Genomic DNA, 14,490 nt, shown 5'->3' with positions numbered 1-14,490 from the left:
CACTAAGGTTATACCATTAGAGTATACGTGTATATGTTGTGTTATTGCTACCGTGCATTATTATAGTAAAACCAGTTACAATCATAAGGTGTTGTATGTTTCTTGCCCAGGGGAATGTTACATCACGGGGATCCTGGGTAAGTGGAGGCGCTGCGCTAAGTAAGTGTATAAGTGTTACCCCAGGCTCCCAGCTAGCGGAGGCTCAGATCTCCTGGAGCCGCAGGTTGTATACAGTGACCAGTAGTCTCTTTGGGAGCATCAGAAAAAGGGCTACACTAGGTTCTCTTATTTCTCTTTTCCAAATGTGCTGAGGATTTCTTCTTTAGTATGGAATAAGTGACATCCACTGCAGAGAGGGTTTTTGAACTATTTAATATACCCCAGTTTTTTGCCGCCTGAATTAACACATTCGATACCATTTGCAGATTTTTTTGGGATATTGTAAACATTTAGAGCCCGGATTTACCACAATGAAGGAGGGAGAACATGAGTAAAAAAAACCTTGATGGTCGGAAGATCTTTGTAAGTAACCAGGAGCTTGATTGGAAGCCAGTGGAGTTCTAGGAAAAGTTAAGTTATTTTAGCTGCAACATTTTAAATGGATTGCAAGGGAGTAAGTTGCAATGACGTCTTATTCATGCAATAATCGAAACGGAAGAGGAAAGGGGCATGCATTAGAATTTCGACAGTAGATTGACAAAACCTGCCCTTTCCTCTGTCAATGTTAAGGATAAAGAGACACGTTTAGCCAGAATGTATATTAATGTAAATTTCAAATTCACACCTAGGCAACATAGTCATTCTGTTTACTGTAACGTAGAAAGATATCGGGCCACGTTTAGGCGGAAATATGAGGAGTTTTAGACATTGTGGTGAGGGCAGCACTATCCATGAAACTTGGGACTGAATGACAGGTGTGAGGTTAGGGGTGGATAGATCTATCTGCATATAAAGCCAAAGAGTTTGCATGGTCACCAAGTTATAGTGTGTAGAGAGAAAAGGAGCAGTCCCCAAAACAGCCTTTCTTTACACCCACACAGATTAATAGATGAAGACATAAGCAAAATAGAAAAGGAGAGGTCTAAGAACCAGGATAGAACACACAGACAGGCACTCAGGCACACACATACACACACACAGACAGGCACTCACAAATACACACGGGGTGGGTGGGGGGTGAATCGAGGCCCGGGGGATCGGAGCAGGAGGGGAATCGGAAGGGGGACCCCCACCAAGAGGAGAGAGTCTGTGGGAGGGAGCAGGGGGGACTTCCTTGGTGCTGCAGAGTTTATTTAAAATCGCTACTTTCCCCCCACACTCTCCTCCCCGCTCCCCGAAGCCTCCCCTCCTCATTGGCTCACAGTCACACCACGTGACGCGTCGCCGCTTGGGATTACAATTCTCTTGAATCCCCTGGCGGCTGACGCGTCACAGCGTGTAGTGAGCTGTGCAGCGATGGGGGACTGGGACCGGCTCGGGAGGATTCCCCTGCTGGTGGGGAACGCTCGTGCGGCCGCCCGCGCCGCCGGGCGCAGCGGGTCCCAGCCCTTAAAGCTGCAGTTCAAGCTCCCGTTTTTTTTTTTTTTTTTAGGTTTTTTTTTCTTCTTTCAATTGTTTCATTTGGGCAATCTCTACTTACTTAAAGAACGGCATAGCTGCTGGTCAATTCGTTCTCCGTCTATTGATCGGCAAAGTTTGGCGACATCTTTAAATATGGGGAATGTAAATGGTTGCTATAGCAACACGCATGCTTTTAAAAATAGAATACAAGAAAATTGGTCTTTCAAAGTTGTTTTTTTTTTTAAAACAGAAAATGCTAAAAGTATTTTTTCTTACTACAGAACTGATTTATTAAAAAAAACACACATGCAGGATATTGCTTAAACTGCAGCTTTAATGGAAGCTTAAAATGGTCTTGGACAAGAAACTGCCAACAAACAGCAGTTGAAATCCAAATGTCAGCACTCCTTGTGATCTTCGGCCAGTCACTAACTTCATGCGCCTCAGGTACCAAAACTGAGACCTTTTGGGCATGGATTCATAGGTCTTTATGTATCAAGGTAAAAGTATTGCAATTCTGAGCAGAAAACAGCAACAGATGTAGAATATCAATGAGAGAGAAACAAATCTATTTAAAATCCATAAGATATTTTTTTCGGATCTCCAAAGCAATGTTTTTGCTTTAGAATGACATCACTTTTACCGCAATACACATGCGCTATTGTGTCTGCGTCCACTGTCGGCTCTATATAAGAGCCATATACTTTTATGACCAATCAGGTCATTAAAAATGAAAATTCTCCATATCAGTAACATAGAAAAGTAAATATTCTACCATTTCTGCATAACTAAGGCTGCGGTCCCAGTCATAACTGGGGCACGCGCGCCCGGCGGGGGGTGGGGGGCGCAGCACGTACACAGCGCTAACTGCGATCTGCGGTCTGACAGGGAGAATGGGAGCTTGCGACGGGAGGGGGCGTGGTCGGGGATTTGCGGGGGCGTGGCCATCACGTCACGCGTCAGGTTCGCCCTCATTGGGTCAACCGCCGGTGGGGGCGTGGCCACGCCTCAGTCGCAAGTTTTAAACTCAATGAAATCTTGCAGCACGGCGCGGCTGCACCTTCAGCGTGAAGGTGCGTACTGGGCCCTTCCCCATTGAGGGGCGGTGCTTACACTCACAGCGCACGCCGAGCCGTGCGCTGTGGCAGTGACTGGGACCGCAGCCTAAGGCTATGTATTTATCTATATCTTCGTAACAATAATTGAAAAAAAAAAAAAAATATATATATATACACACAATCATAATATGCATGTAAAATACTATTTTTCTCAGCTTTATTTTATTGAAAGCTATTCATGCAACTGTTCAAAAACAAAACCAGTAAGTAAACGAATCACGTTGTATTCATGTAATATATCTTTCACAATCAAAAGAACATTGATTATTCTGGATCACTAGAGTACAGTATGCAAGAATTGTAGGCACAGGAGGCGCGCGAGCTATTTCTACAGTCGTTTATATTTGCAGATATGATGATTACAGTGAGGACAGAAGTGATCCACATCCTTGAAGCTGTCGATACAGAGGGGTATAAGGCAGCAACCCAAGACACAGCTAGAAAGATATAAAAAGAAAGGCATTTAATATGATGGAATGAGACTCGAAGCAGTAGGGGGGGGGGTGGGAAATGCAATACTACATTTGCCTTAAGCCGCTCAGCAGAGGAATCAATACTTCCATCAAAAATACATTTTGGTTTATGACCTGGACAAGGAGTGACTCAGTGAGTAAAGACACTGACTGGCACTGAGTTCAACCTGGTTCAATTCCCGGTGTTTGCTCCTTGTGACCTTGGGCACGTCACTTTATCTCCCTGTGCCTCAGGCACCAAAAACATAGATTGTAAGCTCCACGGGGCAGCGCTATACAAGAACATGCTATTATTCCCGGCCAGACCTTTTCCGTCTGAAGACTGAGAAGCCATTGCAAGCCCGTGTCATTTCGAGTAAAATCACAATGGGTTGATTGCCTGTTAAATGTACTGTATGTTTAAACACTAAGGGGCTTATGCAGAGAGGAATGTTATATAATTGTAAAACGGCAATAAAATAGCCACAGAATTGCCGTTACTTAAGGTCATATGCTGAAAACGTCGTTACCTCTTTTTACACATGTGGTGTCAATTTCGGCGAGTTCCGATTTGCCTTAAACTCGCCATACCGCAGCGCGAGCTGTATAGCCAACTTTTCCTGGATACCTAAAACTCGCCATACTATGGCACATATTGGCGCGTTCACGCGATTCGGACCTTCTGGAATTGCATGCTATATTAGCATGGCGAGTTCCAGGTTCTCGCCACGTGTTTGGCGACTTTTACACTTCAGAAAACAGTTCTGGTGGATTTTAAAAATCGCGCCATTTTCTCACGAGTAAAAGGTTTTGTGGCGAGTTTTTTGGCCAGAAGATGGCGCAATTTCCATATCTATCTTCTCTGCATAAGCCCCTAAGACACTTGTGGGCAAAAGTTCCAGTTGAACCAGTGATGCCTGAATCTTTTTATGACTTTTAATGCTGCTTATTGGATTGAAATGATCAGGTTGATATTCTCAATATTTTATCGTTTTTTTAAAAACATTTTGTAGTAGTATTGATTTATTGAGTTACAATGAAGATGGTCACCCTGAGTTGAAGCCTTATACCTGCATCATTTTTGATGATGTAATATTCTGTGCAACTAAACAAATAAATATTATAGTCTGTAGTCAAGATAAAGACGGGTGATGCTAATTTAATTCCAAATGTCAGATAAATGTTCCAATTTTTTTTTTTTTAGCAAGTGTGCAAATATGTTTAGTAATATCCATGTGTAGAAGTAGACATCTTTATGAATTCTATCAAACTGCATAATCAAACTGTAAATTGCATCCAAAGCACACACACTGGAATAGGGGTCAGTTAAAGGAGTTTATTCACAGCAAAATGTATTTAATAGGTTGTATGTACTCGTTGAGGCTAATAATAATTGGTGGAGGTGGGTATTGTGGGACCTTGGGGGGTGGGGGTTGGTTATAAGGAGGTAATGGACCTGGGGGGGAGCGGGGGGAATTACAAGGAGGTAATGGACATGGGAGGGGGGGATTATAAGTAAGGAGGTAATGGACCTTAGGGGGGGATATAAGGAGGTAATGGACCTGGGGGGGTTGGCTATGAGGAGGTAATGGACCTGGGGGCGTTGGTTATGAGGAGGTAATGGACCTGGGGGCGTTGGTTATAAGGAGGTAATGGACCTGCGGGGGGATTATAAAGAGGTAATGGACCTGGGGAGGGGGGTTTATGGAGTTAATGGACCATGGGGGAGGGATGTAAAATGGTAATGGACCAGGGAGAGCAATAAGGAGTTAGTAGGTTGGGGCGGATATCAGGAGGTCCTCGGGTGGAGGGTATAAGGGGATTCTTTGGGGGAGGGTATAAGTAGGTCCTGGGGGAAGAAAAGGGGGCACTGGGCCTGGGGAGGCGGTATAAAGGGGTTCTGGGTGAGCAGATGTAGGGGGTTCTGGGCCTAGGGAATGGGATATAAGGGGGTTCTGGGGAAGGGGTAAGAGGGGGTACTGGGCCTGGGGAGAGGGGGACAAGGGGATACTGGGTCTGGAAGTTTAGTGGGCTTACCTGGGGCCCTCGGATTGGCCTGCAGGCCCGGTGGATGTCCACAGAATGAGAGTGTGGGAAATACCCCCTTCCAGATGGGTGTCGGCCAGCAAAGGGGAGGACCCTGCGGGAGGGGGCATGGGGAAGAGGAGGGCCTTACATAGGGGGCATGGGGAAGAGGAGGGCCATAAGGGGGGCCTAGGGAAGTTGAGGGCCCTGCATGGGGGGGGGCCTGTTGAAGAGGAATGCGTACAGAGGGGGGTCTGGGGAAGAGGAGTGCCCTGCATGGGGGGCCAGTGGAATAGGAGGGCCCTGCATGGGGGGCCAGTGGAAGAGGAGGGCCCTGCAGAGGGGGCCTGGGGAAGAGGAGGGCCCTGCATGGGGGGCCAGTGGAAGAGGAGGGCCCTGCATGGGGGGCCAGTGGAAGAGGAGGGCCCTGCATGGGGGGCCAGTGGAAGAGGAGGGCCCTGCAGAGGGGGCCTGGGGAAGAGGAGGGCCCTGCATGGATTGCCCTGGGGAAGAGGAGGGCCCTGCTTGTGGGGGGCTGTGGAAGAGGATGGCCCTGAATGGTAGGCTGGGGAAGTGGAGGGCCCTGCTTGTGTGGGCTCTGGGGATGTGGAGGGCTCTGCATGGGGGTCCTGTGGAAGAGGAGGGCCCTGGGGAAGTGGATGGCCCTGCTTATGGGGGGCCTGGGGAAGAGGAGGGCCCTGCTTGTGGGGGGCCTGGGGAAGAGGAATGTCCTGCATGGGAGGCTGGGGAAGAGGAGGGCCCTGCATGGGGGGCCTGGGGAAGAGGAGGGCCCGGCATGGGGGCCGGGGGAAGAGTAGAGTCCTGCAAACGGGAGGGGGGGTGGCGGGCGTATGGGGAAGGGGATTTCCCTTCTTGCCTGCAGGCAATAAAGTCTAGTGTCTCCGGCAGCAGGGGCGGGCCCCCTTGACTGACCATGCCTGGGACAGCAGTCCCGGCTGTCTCCCCCTGTGGGTGGCCCTGATTGGACCCAGGTTTGTAAGGACAGGCTTTTTCAGTTCTTTTTCGTTTACCTCTGAGATTGAGTTGACAACCCTACTTATGACATCACTAATCAAAGATAGCTGACACCTGTGAGTAACATGAATTGTAGTTGGTGGGTGGTCACAGCAACAGGCACTCAGCCGGATACATGAATGAATAAAAACAGCTTTATTGCACTATAGTGCTGCGCATCACAAAACGGAGAACACCTCTGACGCGTTTCGTTCCGTGAGTAAAAAGTGATTCCACCAATCATTTTATCAATGGAATTTATATATTTCCTATAGTATACATGTACAATTTGTAACAGATGTAGCCTGCATTCAACCTCTGAAGAGAATAACTTACCCAAAGAAAAACATAAGGCAACACAAAAGTGTTACCAAACAACCTGAATTGTATTCAATCCTTGTTGTACATGGCAGATGGCAAGAGGGACATACAGCTGATGTTGGTGCATTCTTCATAGGAGTGGTATTCACGATCACCGCGGTTACATTACCTATATATATAAAATTAAAACAATTTATTATAGACGCCTTGTTACTTTAACTACAGTAAGTACTTGCACCTACAGCACTGAAGGTATTTATTAGCCAATTTACCAGCCTGTAGTATGATGGAAATTATGCCAAGGATTTAAGTGGCACACACTACTGTCTCTGTGCGTTCTCAGCTCTTCGGGGCAGGGACTTTCCTTTTGTTTTGCTGAAGCACTTATTCCCATTGTGTTATAATATTATCACATGTATTGTAAAGCGCTCTGTACCTGGATGGTGCTATATAAATAAAGATATACATACATACATACACTGTACTAACTGTGGGGGGGGGGGGGACTCTTTTTCATGTTCATGGATTGTGCCCCAGAAACATCCTTACTGTACTTCACCCCTTGTTGCGACTACTCTTTCTCTGTTTGAACTTATCCCCCCCCCCTCCTGTAACATTTCCCCCTATCTGTTTGCACTTATTCCCCTCCCTCCCGTAACATTTCCCTCTATCTGTTTGCACGTATTCCCCCCCCTCCCGTAACATTTCCCTCTATCTGTTTGCACTTATTCCCCTCCCGTAACATTTCCCCCTATCTGTTTGCACATATTCCCCTCCCTCCCGTAACATTTCCCCCTATCTGTTTGCACGTATTCCCCCCCCTCCCGTAACATTTCCCCCTATCTGTTTGCACTTATTCCCCTCCCGTAACATTTCCCCCTATCTGTTTGCACTTATTCCCCTCCCGTAACATTTCCCCCTATCTGTTTGCACTTATTCCCCTCCCGTAACATTTCCCTCTATCTGTTTGCACTTATTCCCCTCCCGTAACATTTCCCTCTATCTGTTTGCACTTATTCCCCTCCCGTAACATTTCCCTCTATCTGTTTGCACTTATTCCCCTCCCGTAACATTTCCCTCTATCTGTTTGCACTTATTCCCCTCCCGTAACATTTCCCTCTATCTGTTTGCACTTATTCCCCCCCTCCCGTAACATTTCCCCCTATCTGTTTGCACTTATTCCCCTCCCTCCCGTAACATTTCCCCCTATCTGTTTGCACTTATTCCCCTCCCTCCGTAACATTTCCCTCTATCTGTTTGCACTTATTCCCCTCCCTCCCGTAACATTTCCCCCTATCTGTTTGCACTTATTCCCCTCCCATAACATTTCCCCCTATCTGTTTGCACTTATTCCCCTCCCTCCCGTAACATTTCCCTCTATCTGTTTGCACTTATTCCCCTCCCGTAACATTTCCCCCTATCTGTTTCCACTTATTCCCCCTCCCTCCCGTAACATTTCCCTCCATCTGTTTGCACTTATTCCCCTCCCGTAACATTTCCCCCTATCTGTTTGCACTTATTCCCCTCCCTCCCGTAACATTTCCCCCTATCTGTTTGCACTTATTCCCCTCCCTCCCATAACATTTCCCCCTATCTGTTTGCACTTATTCCCCTCCCTCCCATAACATTTCCCCCTATCTGTTTGCACGTATTCCCCTCCCTCCCGTAACATTTCCCCCTATCTGTTTGCACGTATTCCCCTCCCTCCTGTAACATTTCCCCCTATCTGTTTGCACTTATTCCCCTCCCGTAACATTTCCCCCTATCTGTTTGCACTTACTCCCCTCCCTCCCGTAACATTTCCCTCTATCTGTTTGCACTTATTCCCCTCCCTCCCGTAACATCTCCCTCTATCTGTTTGCACTTATTCCCCTCCCTCCCGTAACATTTCCCTCTATCTGTTTGCACTTATTCCCCTCCCTCCCGTAACATTTCCCCCTATCTGTTTGCACGTATTCCCCTCCCTCCCGTAACATTTCCCCCTATCTGTTTGCACGTATTCCCCTCCCTCCCGTAACATTTCCCCCTATCTGTTTGCACTTATTCCCCTCCCTCCCGTAACATTTCCCCCTATCTGTTTGCACTTATTCCCCTCCCTCCCGTAACATTTCCCCCTATCTGTTTGCACTTATTCCCCTCCCTCCTGTAACATTTCCCCCCATCTGTTTGCACTTATTCCCCTCCCGTAACATCTCCCTCTATCTGTTTGCACTTATTCCCCTTCCTCCCGTAACATTTCCCCCTATCTGTTTGCACGTATTCCCCTCCCTCCCGTAACATTTCCCCCTATCTGTTTGCACTTATTCCCCTCCCTCCCGTAACATTTCCCTCTATCTGTTTGCACTTATTCCCCTCCCGTAACATTTCCCTCTATCTGTTTGCACTTATTCCCCTCCCTCCCGTAACATTTCCCTCTATCTGTTTGCACTTATTCCCCTCCCTCCCATAACATTTCCCTCTATCTGTTTGCACTTATTCCCCTCCCGTAACATTTCCCCCTATCTGTTTGCACGTATTCCCCCCCCTCCCGTAACATTTCCCCCTATCTGTTTGCACGTATTCCCCTCCCTCCTGTAACATTTCCCTCTATCTGTTTGCACTTATTCCCCTCCCGTAACATTTCCCTCTATCTGTTTGCACTTATTCCCCTCCCTCCCATAACATTTCCCTCTATCTGTTTGCACTTATTCCCCTCCCTCCAGTAACATTTCCCCCTATCTGTTTGCACGTATTCCCCCCCCCTCCCGTAACATTTCCCCCTATCTGTTTGCACGTATTCCCCTCCCTCCTGTAACATTTCCCTCTATCTGTTTGCACTTATTCCCCTCCCGTAACATTTCCCTCTATCTGTTTGCACTTATTCCCCCCCCTCCCGTAACATTTCCCCCTATCTGTTTGCACTTATTCCCCTCCCTCCCGTAACATTTCCCTCTATCTGTTTGCACTTATTCCCCTCCCGTAACATTTCCCTCTATCTGTTTGCACTTATTCCCCTCCCTCCAGTAACATTTCCCCCTATCTGTTTGCACGTATTCCCCCCCCTCCCGTAACATTTCCCCCTATCTGTTTGCACGTATTCCCCTCCCTCCTGTAACATTTCCCTCTATCTGTTTGCACTTATTCCCCTCCCGTAACATTTCCCTCTATCTGTTTGCACTTATTCCCCCCCCTCCCGTAACATTTCCCCCTATCTGTTTGCACTTATTCCCCTCCCTCCCGTAACATTTCCCTCTATCTGTTTGCACTTATTCCCCTCCCGTAACATTTCCCTCTATCTGTTTGCACTTATTCCCCTCCCTCCCGTAACATTTCCCTCTATCTGTTTGCACTTATTCCCCTCCCTCCCGTAACATTTCCCCCTATCTGTTTGCACGTATTCCCCCCCCTCCCGTAACATTTCCCCCTATCTGTTTGCACTTATTCCCCTCCCTCCCGTAACATTTCCCCCTATCTGTTTGCACTTATTCCCCTCCCGTAACATTTCCCCCTATCTGTTTGCACGTATTCCCCTCCCTCCCGTAACATTTCCCCCTATCTGTTTGCACTTACTCCCCTCCCTCCCGTAACATTTCGCTCTATCTGTTTGCACTTATTCCCCTCCCTCCCGTAACATTTCCCTCTATCTGTTTGCACTTATTCCCCTCCCTCCCGTAACATTTCCCCCTATCTGTTTGCACGTATTCCCCTCCCTCCCGTAACATTTCCCCCTATCTGTTTGCACGTATTCCCCTCCCTCCCGTAACATTTCCCCCTATCTGTTTGCACTTATTCCCCTCCCTCCCGTAACATTTCCCCCTATCTGTTTGCACTTATTCCCCTCCCTCCCGTAACATTTCCCCCTATCTGTTTGCACTTATTCCCCTCCCTCCTGTAACATTTCCCCCTATCTGTTTGCACTTATTCCCCTCCCGTAACATCTCCCTCTATCTGTTTGCACTTATTCCCCTCCCTCCCGTAACATTTCCCCCTATCTGTTTGCACGTATTCCCCTCCCTCCCGTAACATTTCCCCCTATCTGTTTGCACTTATTCCCCTCCCTCCCGTAACATTTCCCTCTATCTGTTTGCACTTATTCCCCTCCCGTAACATTTCCCTCTATCTGTTTGCACTTATTCCCCTCCCTCCCGTAACATTTCCCTCTATCTGTTTGCACTTATTCCCCTCCCTCCCATAACATTTCCCTCTATCTGTTTGCACTTATTCCCCTCCCTCCCGTAACATTTCCCCCTATCTGTTTGCACGTATTCCCCCCCTCCCGTAACATTTCCCCCTATCTGTTTGCACTTATTCCCCTCCCTCCTGTAACATTTCCCTCTATCTGTTTGCACGTATTCCCCTCCCTCCTGTAACATTTCCCTCTATCTGTTTGCACGTATTCCCCTCCCTCCTGTAACATTTCCCTCTATCTGTTTGCACTTATTCCCCTCCCGTAACATTTCCCTCTATCTGTTTGCACTTATTCCCCTCCCTCCCATAACATTTCCCTCTATCTGTTTGCACTTATTCCCCTCACTCCCGTAACATTTCCCCCTATCTGTTTGCACGTATTCCCCCCCCTCCCGTAACATTTCCCCCTATCTGTTTGCACGTATTCCCCTCCCTCCTGTAACATTTCCCTCTATCTGTTTGCACTTATTCCCCTCCCGTAACATTTCCCTCTATCTGTTTACACTTATTCCCCCCCCTCCCGTAACATTTCCCCCTATCTGTTTGCACTTATTCCCCTCCCTCCCGTAACATTTCCCTCTATCTGTTTGCACTTATTCCCCTCCCTCCCGTAACATTTCCCTCTATCTGTTTGCACTTATTCCCCTCCCTCCCGTAACATTTCCCTCTATCTGTTTGCACTTATTCCCCTCCCTCCCATAACATTTCCCTCTATCTGTTTGCACTTATTCCCCTCCCTCCCGTAACATTTCCCCCTATCTGTTTGCACGTATTCCCCCCCCTCCCGTAACATTTCCCCCTATCTGTTTGCACGTATTCCCCTCCCTCCCGTAACATTTCCCCCTATCTGTTTGCACGTATTCCCCCCCTCCCGTAACATTTCCCCCTATCTGTTTGCACGTATTCCCCTCCCTCCTGTAACATTTCCCTCTATCTGTTTGCACTTATTCCCCTCCCGTAACATTTCCCTCTATCTGTTTGCACTTATTCCCCTCCCTCCCGTAACATTTCCCCCTATTTGTTTGCACTTATTCCCCTCCCTCCCGTAACATTTCCCCCTATCTGTTTGTTGCTCTTCGTTTGAAAAAAAAAAGTGCATTGTGAATATGTAATTACTGGTAATATACCATTGTAAGACGAAAACCAAAACAGGGAGAACATTTTATTTATAGTATGTGGCATCTAGTAGTTTTTGATCACTGATCATAAACTGGTCTTTTATTTGACGTAAAATACAATGTAGGTTTGTATAGTATAGGTAATATACGAGTAACTATAGGTAATATACGAGTAACTATAGGTAATATACGAGTAACTATAGGTAATATACGAGTAACTATAGTTTAGAACTACAATTTAGTGGGAAGAAGTAAGTGCCGGAGTGACGTTGCTAACCTACCTTGCTGCAGTGGATTTGCTGTTACTGCGTATTCTGGTGGGGGGGGGTATACTCCTCCATTCCAACCTGGCACAAGAAGATACAAAAGCAACACTCGAGGAGTCATTTAAATAGTATTTTACACATCTTATACTATATTAGTGAAAGCACTGTATGCCTGCCTGGATGTCCGGTGTCCCTAGGGGAAATCTCATTGGTCCCTTGGGTCGCCCGCCCCCGCACACCTCTCATTGGCCTGAGGCGGAGTGACGGGCCAAAGGACACACAGGGACACACACACTGACACGGACGGGGACACACACACACAATCCCCTCCCGGTGCCCCTCACTCTCCCCCGTCAGCTGGACCGCACCTCAACTTCCACACCCCCCCCACCCTCCCTGTGCCCAAACTTACCCGGAGTCCCGTGTACACACACACACACACACATTCCCACCCCCCCCAAGCTCACACACACCTCACCCCCCCCCCAAGCTCATCCCCCCCCCCAAGCTCACACCCCCCCCACCCGCCCAAGCTCACACCCCGGCGCCGCTATAGTCAGCGGGGGAGCGGAGCGAGCGCCCGAGACACACGTGGGGGAGCGGCCACAACACGCGGCCTCCCGCCTCACATCCACGTGGGAGCGGCCGGATGAGTGAGGCAGCGGCCGGATCAGTGAGGCAGCGGCAGGATGAGTGAGGCAGCGGCAGGACGGGTGAGCTCCCCCCCCCCTCCACATGCTACGTGCTGCTCTTGCCCCTCCGCTCCCAGCTCCCCCCTGTCACCGCGTGACAGGCCGCGGGACGTGAGATGGGAGGGGGGGATGCCCCTCCGGTCCCTGCTCCCCCCTAGGCCGCGGTACAGGCCGCAGGACGTGAGATGGGAGGGGGGGATGCCCCTCCGGTCCCGGCTCCCCCCTAGGCCGCGGGACAGGCCGCGGGACGTGAGATGGGAGGGGGGATGCCCCTCCGCTCCCGGCTCCCCCCTGTCACCGCGTGACAGGCCGCGGGACGTGAGATGAGAGGGGGGATGCCCCTCCGCTCCCGGCTCCCCCCTGTCACCTCGTGACAGGCCGCGGGACGTGAGATGGGAGGGGGGATGCCCCTCCGGTCCCCGCTTCACCTTCTCCCCACCGTTGTCCCCGCTGCCTGCGCAGGAGGAGGGGGGGGGAGCGGGTGTTGGTGCTGGTGTGTGTAATTGTGTGAGACTGTGTGTGAGTGTCTGTGACTGTGTGTAAGTGCGTGTAAGTGTCTGTGACTGTGTGAAACTGTGTGTAAGTGTCTGTGACTGTGTGTAACTGTGTGTGACAGTGTGTGTAAGTGTTTCACAGTGTGAGAGTGTGTGAGTGTGTGTAAGTCTGTGTGTCTATGACTGTGTGAAACTGTGAAAGTGTGTGTAAGTGTGTGTGTGACTGTGTGTGAGTGTGTGTAACTGTCTGTGATTGTCTCTAACTGTGTGTGTGTGTGTGTGTGTGTGTGTGTGTGTGTGTGTGTGTGTGTGTGTGTGTGTGTGTGTGTGTGTGTGTGTGTGTGTGTGTGGTGCACTGTGAGCAATGAGCAGTGTGTCAGTATGTGCAGTGTGAGCAATGACCACTGTGTGTGCAGTGTGAGCAGTGTGTGTGCAGTGTGCAGTGTGTGTGCAGTGTGCAGTGTGTGTGCAGTGTGCAGTGTGTGTCAGTGTGAGCAGTGTGTGTGCAGTGTGCAGTCTGAGCAATGAGCAGTGTGTGTGCACTGTGTGCAGTGTGAGCAATGAGCAGTGTGTCAGTGTGTGCAGTGTGACCAATGAGCAGTGTGTGTGCAGTATGCAGTGTGTGTCAGTCTGAGCAGTGTGTGTGCAGTGTGCAGTGTGACCATTGAGCAGAGTGTGTGCAGTGTGAGCAGTGTGTGTGAAGTGTGCAGTGTGTCAGTGTGAGCAATGAGATGTGTATGTGTGTGTGTGCAGTGTGAGCAGTGAGCAGTGTGTGTGCAGTGTGCAGTGTGTGTCAGTGTGACCAGTGTGTGTGCAGTGTGCAGTGTGTCAGTGTGGGCAATGAGCTGTGTATGTGTGTGTGTGCAGTGTGAGCAGTGAGCAGTGTGTGTGCAGTGTGCAGTGTGCAGTGTGTGTCACTGTGAGCTGTGTGTGCGCAGTGTGCGTCAGTGCGACCAATGAGCATTGTGTGTGCAGTGTGCAGTGTGCAGTGTGTGTGTGCAGTGTGCACTGTGAACAATGAGCAGTGTGTGTCAGTGTGAGCACGGTTCACATCCCGGGCAACGCCGGATCTCTCAGCTAGTCACAAATATAACCAACTAGCTGATATACCCGGCGTTGCCCAGGATTGAGTTTTCCCGCTCCCCATTCTCTCTCCGCTCACCCCTATCTCCGCTCCCCCTCTCTCTCTCCACTCCCCCCTCTTCCTCTCTCTCTCCCCATTCCCCTCTCTCCCACTTCCCCTCTCTCCCCCCTTCCCCTTTT

This window comes from Ascaphus truei, chromosome 11, assembly GCF_040206685.1.
Source record: "Ascaphus truei isolate aAscTru1 chromosome 11, aAscTru1.hap1, whole genome shotgun sequence".
NCBI lineage: Eukaryota > Metazoa > Chordata > Amphibia > Anura > Ascaphidae > Ascaphus > Ascaphus truei.
This window is presented reverse-complemented; position numbering follows the sequence as displayed.